The following is a 21,546-nucleotide window of genomic DNA, read 5'->3' on the forward strand; positions in this document are numbered from 1 at the left end:
TATCTACATGTATTTGCTATTGTAATAAAAACAATGACAGCAAGTGAGTTTCCAAGGTAGCAGCTTGGTTCCAGCCAATCGGCCACCGATATTTTTTCAGCTGTTGCCATGGTAACCATGATAAATGAACCTTGATAGCAAATCTGTCTGTATGCTTTTGGGGGCCCTGAATCAGCACAGATACATACTTTGTATCTAGGCAGCAGTATTTGGATGTATGCTGCGGATAGTTCAGAGGTTCACAAGAAATGGCCTTTTGTTGTTTTCGTTGTATTCTGTTTGAAATTTCTTTGTAGCATTTCAAGATTTGTGCAAAAGGAGCTGCATTGAAAAGTGCTCATCGAATATATCAGAATGAATTGTGTATTTGCATGCTGACATATGTATTCTCCTCGTGAAAGATTTTTCTTCTCGTGTGGTTGAACTGTTCACTTTAATTTGTCGGGTATTACAGCTGCTTTCATTTTTGTACTCTGCTTGTTCCCTTTTGCTTTCTTTTTATTTTTTTCCTGCTCAAAAAATTTGATTTTGCATCGCGAGCAGGAAGTGATGATGTCTATGAAGACATTCGATCCGACTTTTCGACGCCGGGCCGGAGAAATAGCGCTCGGACCAGCAGTGAAGGTGAGGCCCCGTCTAGCGTTTTTGCACCACTTTCGAAGTGAAATTCCACCTCATGCTCAAATTTTGCCTGTGACAAATAAGGGCTTTTGGGTTTTGTTTTGTTTTTTGCTTGTTTTTTTTTAAGGAAAAGAGTCCGATACACAATATGGTAGAGGTGTCATTAAATGAGACTCTCAATAAGAAGGCTATAGAATGCTAAACTTTGACATGTTTTCATGAAGTAGTGATATAAAGAATATTAATTTTTCGGCAGTGGTGATGTCATTACCTCAAAAGTCTTCCATGCACCTTGACATATATTGTCATCAAACTTCCCTTCTCGTTTTTAACGTGGAATGAAATAAGAGTGAGTTACATTCTTGCCGTCGGATCTTTCAGTCTTGAAATAGCCCTGCAATAAATGACTGCACAGGGGAAAATCATTCACAGTGGAATTATCGACCCCCCAAACTTCAAATGATTTACATGCACGTTCCGTGAGCTTTTAAAGCAAACCATTGTTTCATGAACGTTGTATTAAAGTCACTACATTCAGCATGGGAAGAACGCCTGTTGTTTGGATGGAGGATTGCTCTAAATTGAAGATAATAATGAAGTATTTTGGGTAGATTTAAATACAGTCTATCAAAGTTAGCCCATCCGTTAAGAATAAAAAGTCAATATTTATGTCACTGTACATGATTGTATGAAGGTTTCCTCAGTTCATTGCATGGACGTATTTTGTTCTTCAAAACTGCAATGCCCGAAGCCCATAATGGGCCACTCAGCGAAAAGACACTGCCCTTATGTGTTGCTCTTGGCCATCATCCATAACAAATACATCGAGTGTGCCGTGATATTGCCTTTTGCAGCTCACCATCCATTCTAATGAGTGATAAATTTGCAAACCCTTAAAGTGTTGCTGTGTAATTTGCAATGGAATATTCACAATTTTTTTGTTGATTTTAAATTTACTTGAAGCATCACATGCGTACATCTCACACGAGACATCTCATCAACAGCATTGTAGTTTTGCCTTTGGTTTTGTTTGTTTCTCCTTTTTGTAACAAGCATGGTTAAATTGCAAGTTTTATAGCTGTTTGACAAACTAACATTTTATCTGATGAGAGTATAGAGACAGCCGAGACTTGTGTGTGTACATTTAATGTGGTTTTGTCTTTTGTTTCATACGTAGAGTGAATGACATCACTGGTTTTGTGGGGAAAAAGGAATATAGAATTAAAAGTGCTATCAAAAAAAATTTGCATCATTGTGAAATCTCAAAATTTGTGAATGTAGAATGCCCAACTTCATTCTGTGGTATCAATATTATCATGATTTTGAAATCATGCATACCATGATGTTTTAAGTAGAATGATGTAATTTTTTTTCTCTTTGTAAGTGTGTGATTCCTCACATAATCGAGTCGTATGTGTCTATGAAGGCTGCAGATATGAAAAGACATAAAGTAAAATGAAAACATGAAGAAAAATGTTGAAAAAGCGTTTGACAAAGTTTTGGACAGTATGCCAGATACCTTATTATCGTCCCGTTTTCTCCTGTATTTTCTCTCCCCTATTGCCCCCGCTCCCAAAACCTCCCTCTCATCTTCCCCTTTTTTTCCCCGAAATGTCACCTTCACCCCTTTTCTCCCTCGACACCTTCTCCTTCCTCCCCAATCAAAAAAACATGAACCACATAACCTCGAAACGAAATTCAAACCGAAGCAGCAAGAATATACCACACACCCCACTACGAGAGCAGGCCGCGGCGGTGGGGCTCGGAGTTGCGGCGGAAACCAAACTCGGCCTTACCACCCACCCCTCTTAACTCCGGTTCCGAAGGTAGCGTTACGTGTCTTGTCGATGTTGTCGTTCCTCATTCCTGTCACTCTCGTATGTGTGCATTTAAGTACCATTGTGGTTGTCATCCTGTGGTCTCGCCTGTCTGCTTTCTGTCACACGGTGGGGCTCTGCCTCTCTCTGGCTGTGCACCACTGATCTCTGTAGGACATACAGTACTAGATATCTCATTGGCCTGTTCACGTTGTAGAAACAAGTGAAGCCGCGGTGCAGCCATCTTACCAGGCACACTCTATGGGGATTTGCACACATTTTCCAGCAGACTGTAACGCCATGATCACATGATGTCATGAGCTCCATACACAAGTGTATACTATGGTGGTTGTGCCTGGTAAAATGGCGGTGCAGTGGCTTCAAAGCAATGAGCGCATGAGATATCCAGGTATTTCCTGTAGAGATCAGTGCTGTGCACACTTTTTCTGGGTTGTTTGTATTGTTTTGTTTGTCCTCCATGGTTCTATGTCTTTATGTCTTCATGTAAACATTATACAAACATTTTGTATATACATGTATATCTCATAGGACACTACGCGAGGGGAGTTTTGCCACTCGCTCCCCATGGGAGAGTAAAATTGTGTACTACTTGCATGGTCTGTGTGCATTGTGTGTGTTCTGCATGTTGCACTATACAAAGTGGTGGCATCATTTACATATTTGTACACAATCCTGTCTGATCAACTACTGTATGTACACAACCCTCACACTCATGCATATATATGCAAATATTAGAAAATAACCATGTACTCATATCTCAATGTCTTCTCATATACATGAAGATCGTGAATGAATGATTGTGTGGTTGGGTGTTGTAAATGTTCCCCCTCTGTTAAATCTCTATAATGCTGGGTAATCTATCTTGTATACCCTTCCACATATTTTAATGCATATACAGTATATTCAAATGCTGAGAAATATTGGAACCAGAAATTCTTTTTCGCATCTAATCATCTGTAATTGAGGATAATTTTTGTGATGTGGCAATTTTCACAAATTTTGCTCTGTGTGATACTAACATGGAAATGAAAACTTGCAAACATTTTGTTGTCAATGATCTTGTTTAATTCACACAAATTGGTACTTACTGGAGGCCTCGATAGCTTGCGAAATTGAAAATAATTTGGATGTTGTCTTCTTAGATGGAGTAGAGAGGATTGATCTTGCGGCAACTTCACTTCGACTTATAGTCTTGCTTTTTGTGCATACTTAACGGTCGTGGATTTTGGAAATGGTGGGATAAAGCACTTTTTGCTTCACGAAGGCATGCTGGGAAGATGTTTTGGGACTCTTGTTGAATGTGGCATGATGGTTGATTACGTATTACTCTGGCTTGGTGGACTAATATTTGACTAGGTCTGTGCATTCTCAGAGTCTCAAAGGATAGGCTCTTGATTTGCACATCACGTTTGACTCGTCGTGCAAATTGATCAGTATCGCGCACAAACGAGGAAAAAGAAGCATCGTAGCAATCGTATGCGGAGAGCTGCGATTACTTCAGATAAATTCTAGCAGCCCAAGATGCAACTCTAGTTGTCACCGTGGCAAAACACCTATGCATGTATTTATTTGTCGGTGTGTACATATTTATGGGATGTGTGACCCTTGCATGAGTATTTAAGAGGAGCAATCATTTCCTTACACTGTTTACAGTACACATATTTCCCCCAGTAGGATGCCTTGCATAAGTTGGTTCAGATGTGATTATGGATCCCTGTCCTTAACTGTTTCCCTCCTGTATATTGCACCTGCAAAGTTTTCCAATCAAATAGGAATATTAGTCTTTTTCTTTTCAGGAAAGGAGAAGCAGTGTTCAACCTTGTATTTTCTGTTCTGTTTTTCTTCTTCTTCTTCTTCTTTTTTTTATTTTTAAGAACACTGTAATGATGTGTTTGAGATTGGGGAAGTACATGTGTATACATTTTTTGGCAATATTTTTCCCTTTGTATTCTGAGTGATTGAATTTCACGGTTAGCAGGTGTACTATATTACTGGTATCCTTGCATGACACATTTAGTGAATGTATCTCCGTGTAGTCGTCACAGACAGGCCTATATTTGAAGGCCGCTGTAGCTGCATTTGCATGTGTGTGTGTCTGTGTGTGTGCAATACAAAGTGAGGGCAATAATAGTGAATGTATTATCATGTAAGATTCTACACTCTATTGTGCATCTTTAGTACATGTCTCATATTTTCATTAAATGGTTTCGCCATCTCTTGGAAAATTTGTCATGATTTATAAAAGCTATATATTAAGTAAACCAGAGACATCTGTTCAGTCTAAGGGATGATGTGTATTAAACTGAGTTGATGTGTGAGAGTGTTAGATGATGGTAGGATGTGTGCGATGGATCCTATTGTGACATTGCTGATGAGAGGAAATTTGAATAGATGCATTGGAAAGAGAGAGAGAAAAAAAAAAAAATAGAAGTGCTTAATCCTACGCTGCATTCTAATCTTGCTGACATCCCAATTCATCATGACTTCCACATGACATCTCATCTCGCCTTATTAATGCTTCCATGCCTAACACAAATCATCATCGACTCTCATTTCTCTTTGCGAATCCTCTTTTTCCCACCCCCTCCCCACTGCATCGTCTGCTTTTCAAACTCCCACAAAATGGTAACGAAAAATATGATGCTGTCAACGACCGAACGCTTTGAAACTTTGCAGCAGTCTACGCTCAGGTGGAGAGGCGCGGTTCGGAGCCGGTGCGACCGAGTGCGTCGACGTTCCGCCCAGGCGAAGGTTGGTTTCTCTGCATGACGCCTCCTCCTCTCGTGAACAATAATGGCACAATCCCTCCAGGGGGGCTGAGCTGCCCCCCTCTCCCCATCCCTCTCACTCCTAACCTGATTAACCCGTTGAGAGCCGCCTGATTTGGCTGTAACACATTTCCCCCATAGACACCGATTTGTTTGGGACCAGTCTGTAATGGGTTATTAGTTCTCCCTCCAGCTGAGCTCTTAAACTTTTTGATGAGTAACTCTTGTAACCTTTACTGTCCATTACCTACCTTATCTTACTTTACTTTGTTTTATATTCCTCCTTAATATCTCTGTATCTTGCATTCATATGTATCCTCATTTTAGCTTGAATCAATTAAAAAAGAAACCATTATTATTTCTCTCATATTTCTTGTAATCAAATTGCTACTTTTTCGCCTCATTTCATGCTTGGTTTCTGTCACATCATTTGTTTGCATGCCTTTTTCCCTCGTCTAAATGATGAGTATTTGTAAACCTCTATTACCACCTTTTGATATACCTTCTCATCTATGATGGCAGACGCTGCTAGATGGCTCCTTATATAACCCTTTGTGAGCTTTGAGTACTGGTTGACATCGACAATCCGATGATGTTGTACATACCATCTAAAGTCTTTGGAACAGAAAGGGTTACTTATCCATACTTACAGTTCGACCTCGATTATCCGGCCATGTCGGGACTGGCGCTCATCCGGATAAGCGAATTGGCCGATTATGGGAGACACAATGTTAATGTATGTAGCTGCCGTCCAAGCTGCCATCCCAGTGCACTGGCAGCTAGGCAGGTAGCGTACCCCGCAATGGTGGCTCTTATGGTGAATTTATAGATCATGACTGCTTACTTTTGCGATGATAATGTGGTGTGAATTTATGTCAGTTTTGTCGGGAATATTGTAGGTAAATCGTGTAAGTTTTGTAGAAATTTTGATTGAGTTTAAAGTCACTGTTTTTTCTCAATTTTTGGATGAAAAAAAAAAGTCCTTCACTGCGTGAACGCGTCCGGATAATAGAGATTTGCGGATAAAAGGAGGCCAGATGATCGAGGTCGAACTGTACTCTGTCTTCCTTTCTAACGTGGCATGCTGTATCATTAATGGTATTAAGTTTTGGTATATGGTTAACTCATGGGGGGGGGGGGAGGCATATTCTCTCCCCTTACCCCACTTCGTCATTCCCTCCCCCCACTTCCCAACTTCTTTAGGATTATGATGAAACAGATTATGACGATTGTATACAAAAAGGGTCATGAAAACTTGATCACTCTTTATTTTCAATAGTACAAGGCATTGCTAATTATTTAATAGCATACAATGTTTGGCTTTACTGATGCGTGCGAAAAAATTCATATCAATATTCATATCAATCGATTCACATATTTAAACTTCAGTTTAAGACACTCATTACATAACAGGGGTACAAAGTGTATCATGGAAAAATTACAGGTTTGCTGTGACTTTGGCACTTTGTAAATAAAGCAACAGCTGTCAGCAGGTCTGGGCAAACCAGAGTAATGACAGATGAAATTTGTTGAGTGTGTGTATGTGTGTGTGTGTGTGTGTGTTTGGGGGGGGGGGGGGATTTTTAATAAAATGCGTTAACAAAAGCTCCTAATTACCCCATAAGATATGTCTCTATCAAATCCCTCCTGCCAAACTGCTCAGCAGCAATTTTTGAGAAAGTCTTATCTGCCATAAAATGGGAACTTTGTAGCAGTTACAAGTTCCAACTGATTTTCTTTTGTACTTGATGGACTATGTTGGTAAACTAATGATGGATTGTTTATATTTTTTCGTTGTGTTTATCCTTTTTCTGCACTTTTTTTTTTGAACAAGGAAAATAATTGCTCATCGCACCTGTAAGGCATGTTCTAACATACATGTAGTTTTTATATAGGAATTAAGTTATGTTTGAGTTTAATGGAAATTACCCGGTAACATATTTCTATTTCGCACAGCACTTCTAAGATGAGAAAACAAATCTTGAATTCATTCATTTCCCTATTTCCCTTGTGTTATAAATATTTACTGTACAGTGCATATGTTATTGAATGTGCTCTGAATGACAAGTGGTCGCTGTATGCTACCATGGTTGAATATTTGATAAATATATGCATATTCGTATATGTATATTTACATGTACATATATGAATATACTTTTATGTAAATGTTCATTGGCATGCCATATACATTGCTGCACTATACCAACTTTTATGACTTCACATGCAGTTTGACGACACATGGATAAAAGGGATGGTTTACTGTAAAATGAGGAATGTTCGCCTGCATTTTAATATCTCGAATTTCGCGAGTGCCAAGATTCGCGAAATTAAAATGCATGTGAAAGTTCTTGTCTACACTATATGCATTGAATGTTAGAGGCAACTCGCGAAAATTTCATGCCACGAAAAAGGCCGTTGGCTCCAATTCACGCAACTTTCATGCCGCGAATATATCATGTTTTACAGTACTTTGGGCTGAGATGGGTGGTCCAGATTTTACGTTTTTGCGAGATAATCAGAAACCACAATATGAAATATGACAGAGCATACAATTCTAAGAGGAAGGCGAAGTTTATTTGATGAAAATCGGTTTTGAAATAGCTGAGATATATGCAAAAACAGAGTAAAACAAAGTGATCCTATAAAAGGTGGGTCCCACCTTTTATTGGGACCTCTTTGTTTTTGGATATCTCAGCCATTTCAAAACCAATTTTCATCAAATGAAGTTTGCATTCCTCTTAGAATCTTTTGCTCCTTCATATTACGTCTGGGGTTTCTCACTACATGTATATCACAAAAAAAAGTTGGAAACCCAAAGCCCCATCACAACCAAAGCTAAACCATCCCTTTAAGTTCATCAATATGAAATCATACATCAAATCTGAAGGTGCCTGATCCGTCTTTGTTTGTTGGTGATTATATTTTTTGCATCATTTTTGTGGAATGCTGCATATTTTCAGTGTGGTTGTGGAATGTTATCCAATAATTGATTCGTCCAACATACCATTTCTGTAACGTATTCAAATTTTGATGTGTGCTTTGTTTGCGAAATATTGTCTAGACAAGCAAAAATCTTGCCGGAAGCTTGCCCTCTCTAGCAACAACTGATGGAGACTAACCGAAGCTTGATAGGTTTGGTATGCAATGGTTGAAATGAGAGTGTAGTCTATAGTCTCAAAGACAAAGACAAGTAAACATTTTTGCAAAATTTGCCTTACTTTACCTTGGCGAGCACGAAAAATTACTCACACAAATATTTGCACTTTTACAATGTGTTGGATTCATCTAAAAAGACAGACTTGGCAAGTACAATGTAGAGAGCTATTCATTCACATATTACTGATGAAATGATTTAACATGCCATTTCTCATAAAACTACTGTACAAAGTACATACTGTATGTGTGAGATCATGTATCATTATCATCATCATCAGGGGATATTATTTGCCATGTCATTGTACATTGTTTTCATTACTAGTTTTACTGATTATTATCTATCTTAAGATGGCTGTAAGGTAATTGGTGGGATGACCTTTAATATTCTTTTCTCTTTTTGTTTGGTGGCCAAAGAGAACGCAAACATGTACAGTCGCAACAGACATGTAGCATCCAAAACTTGATAATGTAAGAAGCACAGGAAAACCGTACCTGATTTGAAAATATGGCTCTCAGAGCGAACCATTGTCGGCTTAATATTTGTGTCATAAAGCACAAGTTGAAGTTTGACTTTCCTGCCATATTCAGTCGATATTAGCTGCTGTATTTGAATTGAGATATTGGCTGGTGTGTTGAGTAGGAGTCATGGCAATTTGTTTTTGTTTGTTTTTCGGCTAATTTTCGGAGAGATCTTCATTACTCTTCTAACCTGAATGTGGTTGTGTTTGTTTTCTTGAGTGTACAATGTGTATGCGTGTGAGGCAACACTTCATGTGTTTGAAGTTTGCCTGATGTACGTACACTTTGTTGCCTGGCTATGCCAACTTGCTGTGATGGTGTGAAAGTGTTAACGTTAAGACTATTTGTGTAGTGAGCAAAAGTTTGGATGCTTTCACACTGACAACTAAATCCTGTGCTTGACCAAGTTTATGCCTTGTCACTGGATTGGGACAAACAGTCATATCATCATATTTATTGAGTCGATATGTTCTACTTTGTTTCTCATTTTGTTTTTTATTTCATTCTGTGCGAAGACAAATGGGTTGTTTCTACACTGTTGATATCATCTTTTATAGTTTATTATGTTTTTCATAAATTTCTGCCGCAGAATTTGTATTTTAAGAAATAGTATTTTTCTTATCTCCATGGATATGTTATTATCCATTTTTTGTTCTCTGTGCATTCATATTTTTGTTTTTGTACAGTATTGAGAGAGTCTGATATTATCTTTACCTCAACATGAATGAAAACAGGAAGAAAAAGGCATTTCAGTGGGTTCCAGGGAAAATCACCTCAGCAAGCCTGAGAGACAGTTATCCTGCAGAAGTTATCATCTTTTCCTCGTTAAACTGCCAACTGAAAATGTTTTAGTTCAGATTTGTTCAATTCAATTCAATTCAATTCAATTCAATTCAGTTCTATTCTATTTTATTCAAGTGAATTCTGTTCAATTGAATTCTATTCAGTTGAATTCTATTCAGTTGAATTCTATTCAGTTGAATTGATAATCATGATGCAGAAGTTACCTACTTCTCTTAACATTTGCAACTGAATATATTTTTATCCAATTCAATTTAGCTCAATTCAGTTCTATTCTGTTCAAATGAATTCTATTCAATTGGATTGATAATCATACTGCAGAAGTTACCATCTTACCCTCATCAAATTGGCAACTGAATATCTTTCAGTTCAATTCAGTTTCATTCTATTCAAGTGAATTCTATTCAATTGAATTGAGAATCATGCAGCAGAAGTTACCATCTTATCCTCATCAAATTGGCAACTCTGAATATTTTTGAATATCTATTGAATATTCCTGAAATACTGAGTGGATAGATAAAATGTAGTAAATCTCTACGAAGTCAGGGGGAAAAATATAAAACTTTACTACTGTGAGAGATATGTTAACTCCAGCAGGTGACTCAATCACCCATTATATTATTTGTTTGTTTGCTTTTTTTTATTGTAAGAATTTTATGCTGCCCTGGCAACCCCAAGCCACACCTCTCTGCTCTCAGTGGAGGCCCCAAAACATAGAGCTTTCCACCCGACATGAGATGAATTGCCCAGTTTTGTAAAAGCAGGTTTCCCTCATCATGTAGGGTCCAAATCTAAGCACTGCGGGGCTAGCGGGAAGTTCTCATTTTTCATCTGTGTTTGAACCGCCCAGTCTTCACGGGGATGTCATGGTACACAATAACATGAGGGTTTTGCCATTTCATTCTATCTCGTCACATTTTCAAAGGGGATTCTGTTCGTTACGTCATTTGAAGTGTAAATTGTGGCAAGTGTGGTGACTTGAATAATCCCATCTCCAACCAAATGATTGTATGAGCGGGATAATCACCAGCGTCTTTTAACTCTGATCCAATGCCAAGGTTGTCTTACCATTTCTTCTTTTGTCTTCCATGGATTCTTCTTTTCCCCCTCCTCTTCCCTCCCACCCATTGTTTCTCGTTCTCTCCATTCTCTGGGAAAAAAACCCCAAAAAACACATTGTCCGAGCCAGCCCCCGTTTTGAATGCCCGTAGTCCACCAAAGCCAAAGGTCAAGCCGCGGCCGCCCATCCGGAGCTCCAGTAAACGGCAGCAGGGGTCGCAAGGTTGGTCTTTTTCTCCCTCCTGTGGGCGCCCTTCCTCTCTTTTCTCTGTAACAACAGCACGGCCGCAAATCGTTCAAAGAAACGAAGCACAAAAACACGTTTGATGGGCGTCGCCTCACCTTCGCCTTTGTATCTTGACAGCTTGTTTTCCTGTACCTAATAGCAGTGCTGTGTTCTTGTGATGTTGGTCAGAAAACGCCACCAAAAAAAAAAGAGAGATTTCCTTGCAGTGCTGTTGGTTTTGTTTTTGTTTTCTATTCCTCTGCAATGGAGTTAAGGTTGCTAGAGGTCAATGCACTGTTGTATACCCTCCCTCTGTACCTGCCCCCGCCCCTCTTCTCCCACTCATTTTGTTTGCATTTTTTCTCTCTTCCGTATGACGTTAGTGGTCGTGTGAATTCTGTCGTTTTTTTGCAGCTCGCTTTTTGCCGTGCCTCTACTTCGCTATTGCCTTCGGTTAGCTGGGAAGGCCCAAATAAGAGTCCATCGGGAATACAGTCTTGAAACCGTCTGGGGTCAAACATCAGTAAAGAGGGTTAATAAAAGCAAATAAATGATCACATTAAAGGTAACTGTTTACCGTTGGGAGCAGTGATTAAAAAAAACGTTCCAGTTATCACATTTGATGCATATGTGTAGGTCAGTTGTGTCACAAAACATCCTACCATATAAATAATTTGCAATAACCCCTAAACTATAAGTAGATGTCACTATTTTTCCCACTATTTTTCTCACTAAAACATAACTGTAGACGGTTTAGTCTCGAAACAGTTTTGTTATAAATCTATTTTTCAAATTTTTTATATTTAACAATACCTCACATTGATTATACTGATTAACTTTTTTACACTAGTTGTTTCTATCCCTAACACACATTTCAGAACTTTTTTTTTAGCGCTAAAGCTGGGTTTTGTTTCATCTGCAAATGGTAATGCTTTTAATAGCCTGGACCAAGACAGTCTGACATGCCCTGTTTGTGTGAAAGTTAAAAGAGATGTAATTGGATGCAAAATGTGGAATGCAAAAGCGTTTCGAAGTGTAAATACGTCTGACAAATGACATTGACAATTCTACGATACTGCTCGTTTGGAGTGTGGAAGTCTTTTAGAACTCAAAGGGTTCATCAGAAAGTGAAATTTGTTTCGTAACAAACACAAAAGAAAAAAGTATTGAAGCAAATGAGTCTGTCATGCTAGAGGAACTATTTGCTTTTTAGGATGTTCATGATTCATTCATTTCATTGCATCATTGCCGTGGCCTGGAGTAATGCGAAACAGAAATTGAGAGGTTCTGGGATTTTAGGACCATTGTACTTTGTTTGTTACTGCTTCACACATTGTTTTATTTATTTTTTTCCGTTTCTTTATGATGTTCCCATCACAAGTGTGAGAATTTGGCATCAAAGTTGTACATGGAAGGCAACTCAAACAAGTGAAGAATTAATCCCCCTTTATAAGATAAAACTAAAACCATGTAGAAATGCTGGGACTCTGCAACAGCTGCTTAGAAAATGAAATGAATATTATTAGTGCTTACTAACAAAACAGGCCATTTTTGGAAAGGAAAGACATTGAATCTGACATGTAGATTTAAGTTTCTCGCTTGTACTTTTGATGTATTGTGAATTCAAACGTTCCAGATCTGTCTTCTGACGCTTCTCTGCCAAGTAGCTGGCAAGAGTTTGTTTTGTTTCGTTTATTTTTTTTCACTGTTTTGACGAGAAATGTATGAAATTGGCCGTCTTTCTTGTCTGCTGTTCTTTACCTGTTTCTTTCTGATTTGTACCCCTCCCATTTGACAAGGCATTTCTCATTTTTCTTTTTGTCGTTGTTACCTTGACAATAAATGTGGTTTGATGTTGCACCCCGCGACTTTCTCTTGGCACCGCACACAAACTTGACCCTGACGTTGCAGAATGAAAGCGATTGCAGATTTTTCGCATCTTTTTTTTTTTAAACCAATGAGATCCTAACATGTACATGTACTGGAGAACAAAAGTAAATATTAAATGAATAGTTAAGAAGTATTTTTCTTGGTGTCACTCTAGTTATTTGATTTTTTTTTTGTTTCCCTAATATAAGAAGATTAGTAAAAAATGACAAAATGCTTTCTGCTGACTGTGCATCATGTGTATCTTAAAGCTCCAGATTTATCATTAAGCTGTTCATTATACCCTTTATATTTTTATTTGCTCTTTTCTAATATATTGTTAATGTAGATGTAATTGCTTTTCATATACCCAGAAATCTCTTCTTGATATTCCTGTCACCCTGTTTAATTGCACAATCTTATAAAAAGTGATTCTATTATACTGTGTAGAGTAAGACGCCAAATACTTGTTCAAATTGTGGTGCACTTTGTAAAGCAGCCTATAAAGTCTTCATGCTGTGTATGATGAAGTTTCTGTGTGTCTGGCTGTGGTGGTTCTGAGAATTTGTTCTTTGGCGTGCATTTGCTTTTTTTTTCTCTCATTTTTCTTTCTCTGGAATAATATGTCAATACCCCTTGATAATAATGATCATGGGAGAATTAGTATGTACAACTATTCTCAAATCGTTGGTTGATTTGGGATGGAGGAAGTGTACATTCTTCTTTTGAATTACCTCCTGTCTCCATTTGTGGAGACTTAGAGAGGTCGTAGCTCATCTTGCCAGAGATTTGTGAGCGGTTACACAAAGTTTCTTTATAGAGCAATGTCAAGATGATAGTATGAAAAATAGAACACTGAATCTAAGTACTACATAGAAAGATACTTGAGTGAAAGAAAAAACGGTTTTGTATTGTTCAAAAGAAGATGTTGGAAGACTGTGTACTTTCAAGATTACGTGTTTATCAGATTCGGTGAGTGTACTGGGCTTGGCTGCTACTGTGTATTCAGCATCTATGTCAGGCAGTCGGAAGATGTTGATTTTACGCTTGATCTCTTTTAAAACAAAATATGGCTTGCCTGCTATTCAAAATCTGTGTAAAGTCATCAAAAGGTGTTGATTTTATGCTTTGCTCTCTTTTCTTTTAAACAAAATGGTGACTCTCCATGAATTCCTTCAAAAGTATTGCTGTATTGGTCTCCATGTCTGCAACAATTTTTCATTCGTGCCTCGTTTCGCTGAGTATGCTTAATTTGTTGCATCGCTACTTTGTTATACGTCATGTAATTTGTATCTGAATGTCTTGGCGGGGCTCTTTCGTTTCTACTGTGAAGAATTTTCCCTCGCTTCTCTGTGTCCTAGGTTGGCGGTGGCGCAGTAGGTATTATTTCTACCTTTCGGGTTGTCATGCTGGTTTTGCATTGATTTGATTTTGCATGATATCTTTTTTTACTTTTGACCAGACTATGGTGTAAGAGCTTTTTTTTTTTTTTTGATTTTCTGTTTCATTTTATTTCATTTTATTGCCAGGGTTTGTGTTTGCTATGAATGAATATTGTAGGTACCATGCTCCTTGCTCATGTTTTATTGTGGTGTTTTGTCATGAAATTTGGTGTGTTACTCCCGTGTTGTTTGTTTCCCATGGCAACGCAGTGGTGATGGACCGCATCAGTTTGAGCTTTAAGCTCATCTCGCATCAGCAACTATGGAAACCACTATCATATCTTTCAGGGATCATAATTATGTGTGTCTGATGTTATACATCATGGCCGCCATTCTTTTTTTCTTTGTTTGTTTGTTTGTTTGTTTTTTTCAAAAACATGGTTTGACGCTAGGAATTGGAGTGGGAATGTATTCATGGAACTCAGACATGTTTCTGTCATGATATTCGTTTACCAGTTTGTTGGTTTGTATTTATTCATTTAGAAATCTGTATAAACATTTTTCTTCTCTTTTTTTTTCTAATTCAATGTTTTTGACCATGAAGGGAAATGTTGGATAAAGTGATATATGGTCACAGTAAATAAATTTATCAGATATTAGGCTAAGTGTAGTTCCAGTTGAGCTGCTGTGAGCAGTGTGATTGTAAAACAAGAACATAATAGACTGCTTTGGAATTGGAGCTGATCAGATCTGATATGAATTAGATATGATCACAAGATATTAGAATTAGGTTTGATGTCGACTGGGCTGCTGAGGTTCTGTGGATAAGTGGAGGCTGATTTGTGACAGAAGAAGCCTGATCCTTATCACAGTCAAACTTATGTAGTCGTCACGGGATTTGATGTACGCGATAGTTCTTGCATCGGCTTGAACTTTGACACTAGTCACTCTTCCACTGTTCAGAACTTTTATTCTGTCAATTTAGGATTATACAGATATTACTGGTATCTCGTGTACTCCTTGGTATTTTTTCTATGTCACAAGATAAGTTTGTGCTCCTTTTCTTCAACACTGTTGAGTGATGCTACATATTAACTATATGAGGAGTGTGTATTGATATTTGTCCCTGTACGAGCCAGCGACCTTGTATATAAAATGTGCAACCATTAAGTGCACACAAATGTTATTTCCCATATAGCACTCTCTCTTGTCAACATGCTCTTTTAGTGACCAAAGTGTTCTTCGCAAACTTTCATCGCTCATGTCTATCCAACCACTACCAACTGTAAATCTCTCTTTTTTTTTACATTGTTTGGATCAGTACATATATACAATATGCATAGACTTGTAATGCTGTGCACCTGTGACAGCCATACACCGGGATATTTCACAGTGTTTCTGCCCATTAATCCGTGCAAACGCACATTTCCTCATGCTAAAAACAAAAATCACATTCTTTTCTCTTTCCAGTGTGTGTGTTTTGATTCTCTTTGCATTACTCTACTTCAGAGCCCATAGTTCAGAATCGCAAAGTTTAGCAATATTATATTGTCAATATTACATTTTTAAACTTCAGAAAAAAAAATGGACTTACGGAGATGAAATTGTCATGCAAGTGTACATGCTACATATTTTTACACTGTTATGCACAGTGTTATGATGTACCACTGACTTATACCATAGCACAGTCTTAATTTAGCACAGTGCAACACACTGTGTTACACCAAAGTTATATTATACCCAATATAACACAGTGTGGCGCATAAGATGAGAAAATGCCTTTGATAGCCTGCTTTCATCATGTCTTCATCTTCAAAGTTTTAATGTTTTGTAAGTCAGCATACTGTATACGCTATATATTTCGCGGGGGGTTTATTTTCGCGAATTTCGCGAGTCGGGAGCTATTCGTGAAATTAACAACACGCGAAAATATTACCTTCCATAATGAATCCCTTGCCTTGATGATACGAACATGTCAGTACTAGTATACCATGTCACGGCTTACCGAACAGACCATACTGGCTAAGCTTGTTTATGCACGTCCACGTCTACTTACGAATACTGTAGAGAACTAATCCATTATCGCAAGGGGACCACTCGTCAGAAATCTAGCGCGATGGACTTAACCACTTCAAAAATGGTGAATTCTAACTTACTAGTTCGCAGAGTTTGGTAAGTTTTTTTCATGCAGTGTATAACTATCATTCTTATTTGCTAGTAAGTTGAAAATTCACACTTTCTTTACCACTTCATATTTTCTCTGGTCCCCCAATCGCGAATTTAACCACTCGCGAAAATGTGTGACGGCGGCAATTCGCGAAAATTTATGTACGCGAAAATTATAGCATATACAGTACTAGTATCCTAAAAAAAAAAAATGTGTCTTCCAGAATTGGCATTACATCATTTATTTTCATTCACAAATGGTGTTACAGGCTATCACTTTCGTGTTTGTGTAAAATCAGGGCCCCATTTCATAAAAGATGTTAGGATGACAACTCTTGCTGGAATGACAACCTCCCATAGCAAACAGCCAATCAGGAAGCTGGATTCTTGTCATCAAATCAACTCTTTATGAAGTGGGGCCCAGGTTCTCATTTGGATCCTAGTTTGCGTTTTCTCTTTCATACACAGCTTCGCCACCACCTCTTGTATCAGATATTAACCACTGCTCAGTGTGTGTCTGTATGTGTGTATGTGTGTGTCTGTCTGTCTGTCTCTGTGTGTATGTGAGTGTCTGAGAGAGGTAAGGAAACAATAATCAAATGAATAGACCTCTTCACTATTGAGATTTTTTTTTTTTTTTTTGATTGAAGTGTATCATCACTAGAGGACCGTAAAAAAGAAATGTTCTATTCACCTGCAACAACAAATCACATATCAGAAATAAGGTGTCCTTGTTTGAATGCCTTTTTTTGTTTTTAAGCAGAATAAACGTTGCCTTAAAGGTACACTCGAGTTTACATGTATGTATGTGACTTCAATATGTCCATCTTGATATTCTCTGGACAAAGATTTTGTGACGTAGCCTTTTTGGTGTACATATGCAATCTTTCTCAATAAATCACGATTTCCTTCAAAGAGCAGGTATGGACTGTTTAACCATTGAGAAGTCCTGAAATGCGGTCTCTCTCAAACGTTCAGGCTTATTTGGACGGCGGGACACCGCTGGAAGACGGGGCGCGAAAAAGAGAAGACCTGGCAACTTGGAAGCAGAGAATGAACTTGTATGATGTGATTGTATTCTAATGTAATGTTTATTTGTTTTTCCACCCCCCTCGGATCCCCCAGCCACAGGAGTGTACTCCCCGCCACTGTCTCCTCGCCCGACTGAGCTAGCAGGTGCGTTTGCCAAAGCAGAGGATGTGCTTTGATTTATGATTTCTCTCTTTTCTCTCTTTCTCTCACTCGTAATATTTCATTCAAGGAGAAGTTTCCTTAAACAGTATGTACATTCTATGTACGTGTATGTATATACGAGGCTCAAAATTAGCCCAGGGCCACTAAAGACTGGTATCAGGCTGCTAAACTTCCGAAAAGGCCATCTCATGGTAGCCAGATCAGGCACTTAAAATTCAAAATGAATTTCTGTATTTCCTTTTATTTTGGGCCGCTGCATTTCATTTTCAGGCTACCAACATGTCAAGTTGAATGATTTTTAGTGGCCCAAATGGGCCACGGGGTAAAAAGGGTAGTGTCAAGCCGTGATATATGAACTGTAGTGCTAGAAGGCCTCTTGGAATTGCAAAGTTAAGGAAAACTCATGTAGTACATTCAAATTAAAACTTGTCAAACTTTTTTTGATGTGCTGCCCTCATGAGTTGAGAACTCTACAGCAATTTGTGAGGTCAAGAGTAGAGAACTGTGCAGAATATCTGCAGAAGTTAACAGCCATGAACACATACAATCTGTAGTTGTTCGAGGTTTATGGCTGAAAACATTAAAGCTCTCATCTAGACTAGTGAGTAGTAGATACAGCTGTACATTTATTACATCAAAATGAAGCAAGGCAAATTATATGCATTTTGGCACAATCAAAAAGTTTATAGCTTGATATATAGGAACATCGATAAACTCAACTTGCAGCTTTTTACCTGAGTTTGATTATTCATCCTGGTAAGTTTCTGCAATTTTTTCCCAATAACTGGCCACGTCGATCGCCAATTTGTCTTGTGCAGGGGGATATGCCTCTATTGAAATACAGGGCAGTGCCACGTCAACTCCAGGCGCAGAGGGTGCGTTTACATTTGTTTTCATCGTCTAGTTGCAGTGTCACTTTACACAACTAATATTCACATCCACGTTGCCTCTCACTCTTTTCCTTTCTCTCTTTAGCTTAGCCCATCTGAGATCTGTTTAAAAAAAAAGAAAAAAAAAAGATTGATGCCGTGCTTTCCAGTTAAATGTGATGGGATCTGCACTTTGACGAGAGTAACTGTGTATGCCTTGTATTTCGCAGTCATTTTATTTCACATGTCTCAGGGGTCAAGTTGATACTCTTGAAGATATTAAAGCAGCTTGCGACAATTTTGCCCCACGTTAAAATAGAAATTATGTATATTATGCATCTTCCAAGGTGGGATATTACTTACTTTGCCTCTTGGCAAAGAAAAACATGACCGGCGTCATAGTTCTGGAATGCACTTTTATAAATACTTTCGAACTAAAAAAGTCCCTATTTGCATGATATATGCTTGCAAAATGCTTGGCATACACAGTAACTCTTTTTGTCTTTTTCTTCTTTTCTTTCACAGACACCATACATAGAGATCACTTGATAGAATAGTTTGTCTTTCCTATTCTAAAGTGAAGAGATAAACATTCAGATACAATGTACTTCCAGCATTTTTTTTTTCGATATTCCTTTTTTTTTTTTTTTTGTATTTATAATCTCTGAGGAGGTGGGTAGGCATCAGTTTAAAGGGGAACCTCATTTTGATAAGGACCTAAACACCATCATAAGGATGATAATTTCCTTTCTAGGTTTCTAATTATGTCAGGTTGTACTTAAGACAAATGTTTATAAAGAGTTTGGACCTACAAAATGTTAAGGGGGTTTTGCTACATGTACAAGTATATCCAACCTCTTTATAGCAAGTTTCCACGCATAGTGACTTATTCATAACTTTCAACTACGATGCTGTGTTTGTATACATGCCGTCTTATTCAAAAAAGATCAGCAGTTTACAGAGGGAAAATTGATTGCGAACCATGGTTATGTTATGACTTGAGACCTTATACTGCTTTGCGTCTTTGAGAAAACAATATAAACAAATAAAACAAATTTGCAGCAATGTACAGTGTATTATTATCATATAAAGATATCTTGAAATATCCCGGCAACATGAAATATTTGATGGTAATGAAAGTGTAATTCTGATTTTAGCTGCCAGTCCATCTATCCAAAAAGGTAGCTAGTTTGTTTCCTCTGTCTTGCAAGTTCCTTTCTTAAATGTGCAAACTATACTCGATTGTATCAAAATGTCCTAAAGATTCACCAAAAAATGAACACCTACCTCCCCTCCCCCCCCCCAAAAAAAAAAAAAACACCCATGCCTTCATGTCAAAGCCAACCTACCACACTCCCATTGTTACAGGTCTCTTGGGCATGTCAGGCCAGTGGAAGAAGCGATCATCTTTCATTTCTGAGGGTGCGTTTTACGTTATTTCAAAGAAAGATCATAGCCCATTGAAGCTGCGTACTAGAAATTGAGAAAAAGAAAAGCAAAGAAAACGAAGCAGGTGCTGGTAGCGTATCTTGATTTCCTCACGTGTGCAAGAAACCAGTTCAGAGAACTACACAGAGCTGCCATGACCTTTAATACTAAATTTGCCAGATGATCTAAAGTCATGGTCACACTGGCGAAAGATCGTAAAGTTTACGATCGCTAGACTTCGCGATCTTTTGTCGTCAATTCACACTGACAGCCATACTTTCAGTCTTTGGATCAAGATGTTTGGGTCACTGGTGCGCACGTGCAACAAAGAAAAAAGAGTTTGTTGCCTGACAGCTGGTGATTGTGATGTCACAATACCAACCTGTTCATTACAATGACCACGTGCTTCTGAGGCACAGCCTGGAAACAGATGGTGGACTGGTCATGCGACAAACTTCTAGCGGTCACACTGGCATTTGATCAAGAAGTTTTGCAGGGATGGGGGAAAATATCCCTAGTTTGAGTGGGAAGTATCGCAGTCATTTGGCAGTGTGACCGCAGCTTACAAAAATTTCTCATCAAAGTTACCTCATCTTGTGAACACCCAAATTTCTGCTCTGAACTGGTTTGCGTGCACTTTCATGGTAGCATCAACTCAAGAATTAGAGTGAGCTTTCACTCAGAAAGGGTAAACCAAACTCTGGTTGCTATTGTTGTTATCACCATTGCAGGATCTGTTCAATAGAACTGCGTCAGTGTAGCAAGTCACTCACAATTCATGCATCATTACTTTCTTGTTTCATGAAAAGAAAACAAACAAACCTTCAATAATCTCTTTATATTACTTCTTATAAATACCAGTCCAAATGTAACCCGTCACCACGAAAACCTGGATAAGTCAAACATGGACTCTCTGATCTGTAATTGTCAGATTCCCTCAACTCTAAGCTGGATGAGATAAAACTTGTCCTATTCTCCCCAAAAAGTCTTCCACAGAAATGCTGCAAAGATGCAGTTTTGAAAAAGAAAGAAAAAGAGGCTTTGAAGTGTAAAGACAGGCAAGCATATTGACACAGTAGATAAATTCAAAAACTATTCCATCATAACATCATGAAAACAGGAGAAAAAAATAAATAAAAAACGAGAGAGAGAGAAAAAACAGTTTCAGACTCTGAAATTCAGGCATGGTAGAGTGAAGAAAGCAAATTTCTGCGGTAAGGAAGTGGTAGATTTAATCATTTTTCTGTCAAATTGTGTGATATTGCAGTTTTTTGGGTGCTTATGCCTGCGACTCTGATTGCCATGGTGACGGGTCACTAAACTTAGACCACAGTATGATGATACGCTTCCACGTCTTCACTGATAGCACCTCACACACTGAACTTAATGCCACCATCTATGTTATCAAAGTATTACACCACGTAGTCTCATACCTTAACATACTTTTCTCTCACAAATAGAGCAGAACAAGGTCATAGCAATTTCAGATCGCAACATTTCTGTGTTTGCTTGCTTTTTATAGAACTGTTGAAAAGGTATTAATTGTAACTCCTAAATTTTGTTTGTAAAAGGTCCCTTTAAAGCAATTCATCTATCTAATCTTTTTCTTCTGGTATAGCAAATTCTTCGTGGCACAATAATGCTTTCATCCTT

At 38.1% G+C, this 21,546-nt stretch overlaps 1 long non-coding RNA gene across 2 annotated transcripts; it reads left to right on the plus strand.

Moving 5' to 3' along the window:
• The first annotated feature begins 594 nt into the window (after window positions 1-594).
• On the plus strand, window positions 595-18,850 carry LOC139728720 (uncharacterized). 2 transcript variants are annotated; one of them, XR_011710826.1, is made up of 4 exons: window positions 595-624; window positions 2,334-2,447; window positions 17,528-17,578; window positions 18,415-18,850. It is a non-coding gene; the product is annotated as an uncharacterized lncRNA (long non-coding RNA). The 2 variants fall into 2 exon arrangements; XR_011710825.1 differs by lacking the exon at window positions 595-624 and having other exon boundaries at window positions 1,685-2,447.
• Window positions 18,851-21,546: the final 2,696 nt, after the last annotated feature.

Source organism: Diadema antillarum, unplaced genomic scaffold, assembly GCF_040938485.1.
Source record: "Diadema antillarum isolate AM-2024a unplaced genomic scaffold, OU_Dant_1.0 seq00000193_RagTag, whole genome shotgun sequence".
Lineage (NCBI taxonomy): Eukaryota > Metazoa > Echinodermata > Echinoidea > Diadematoida > Diadematidae > Diadema > Diadema antillarum.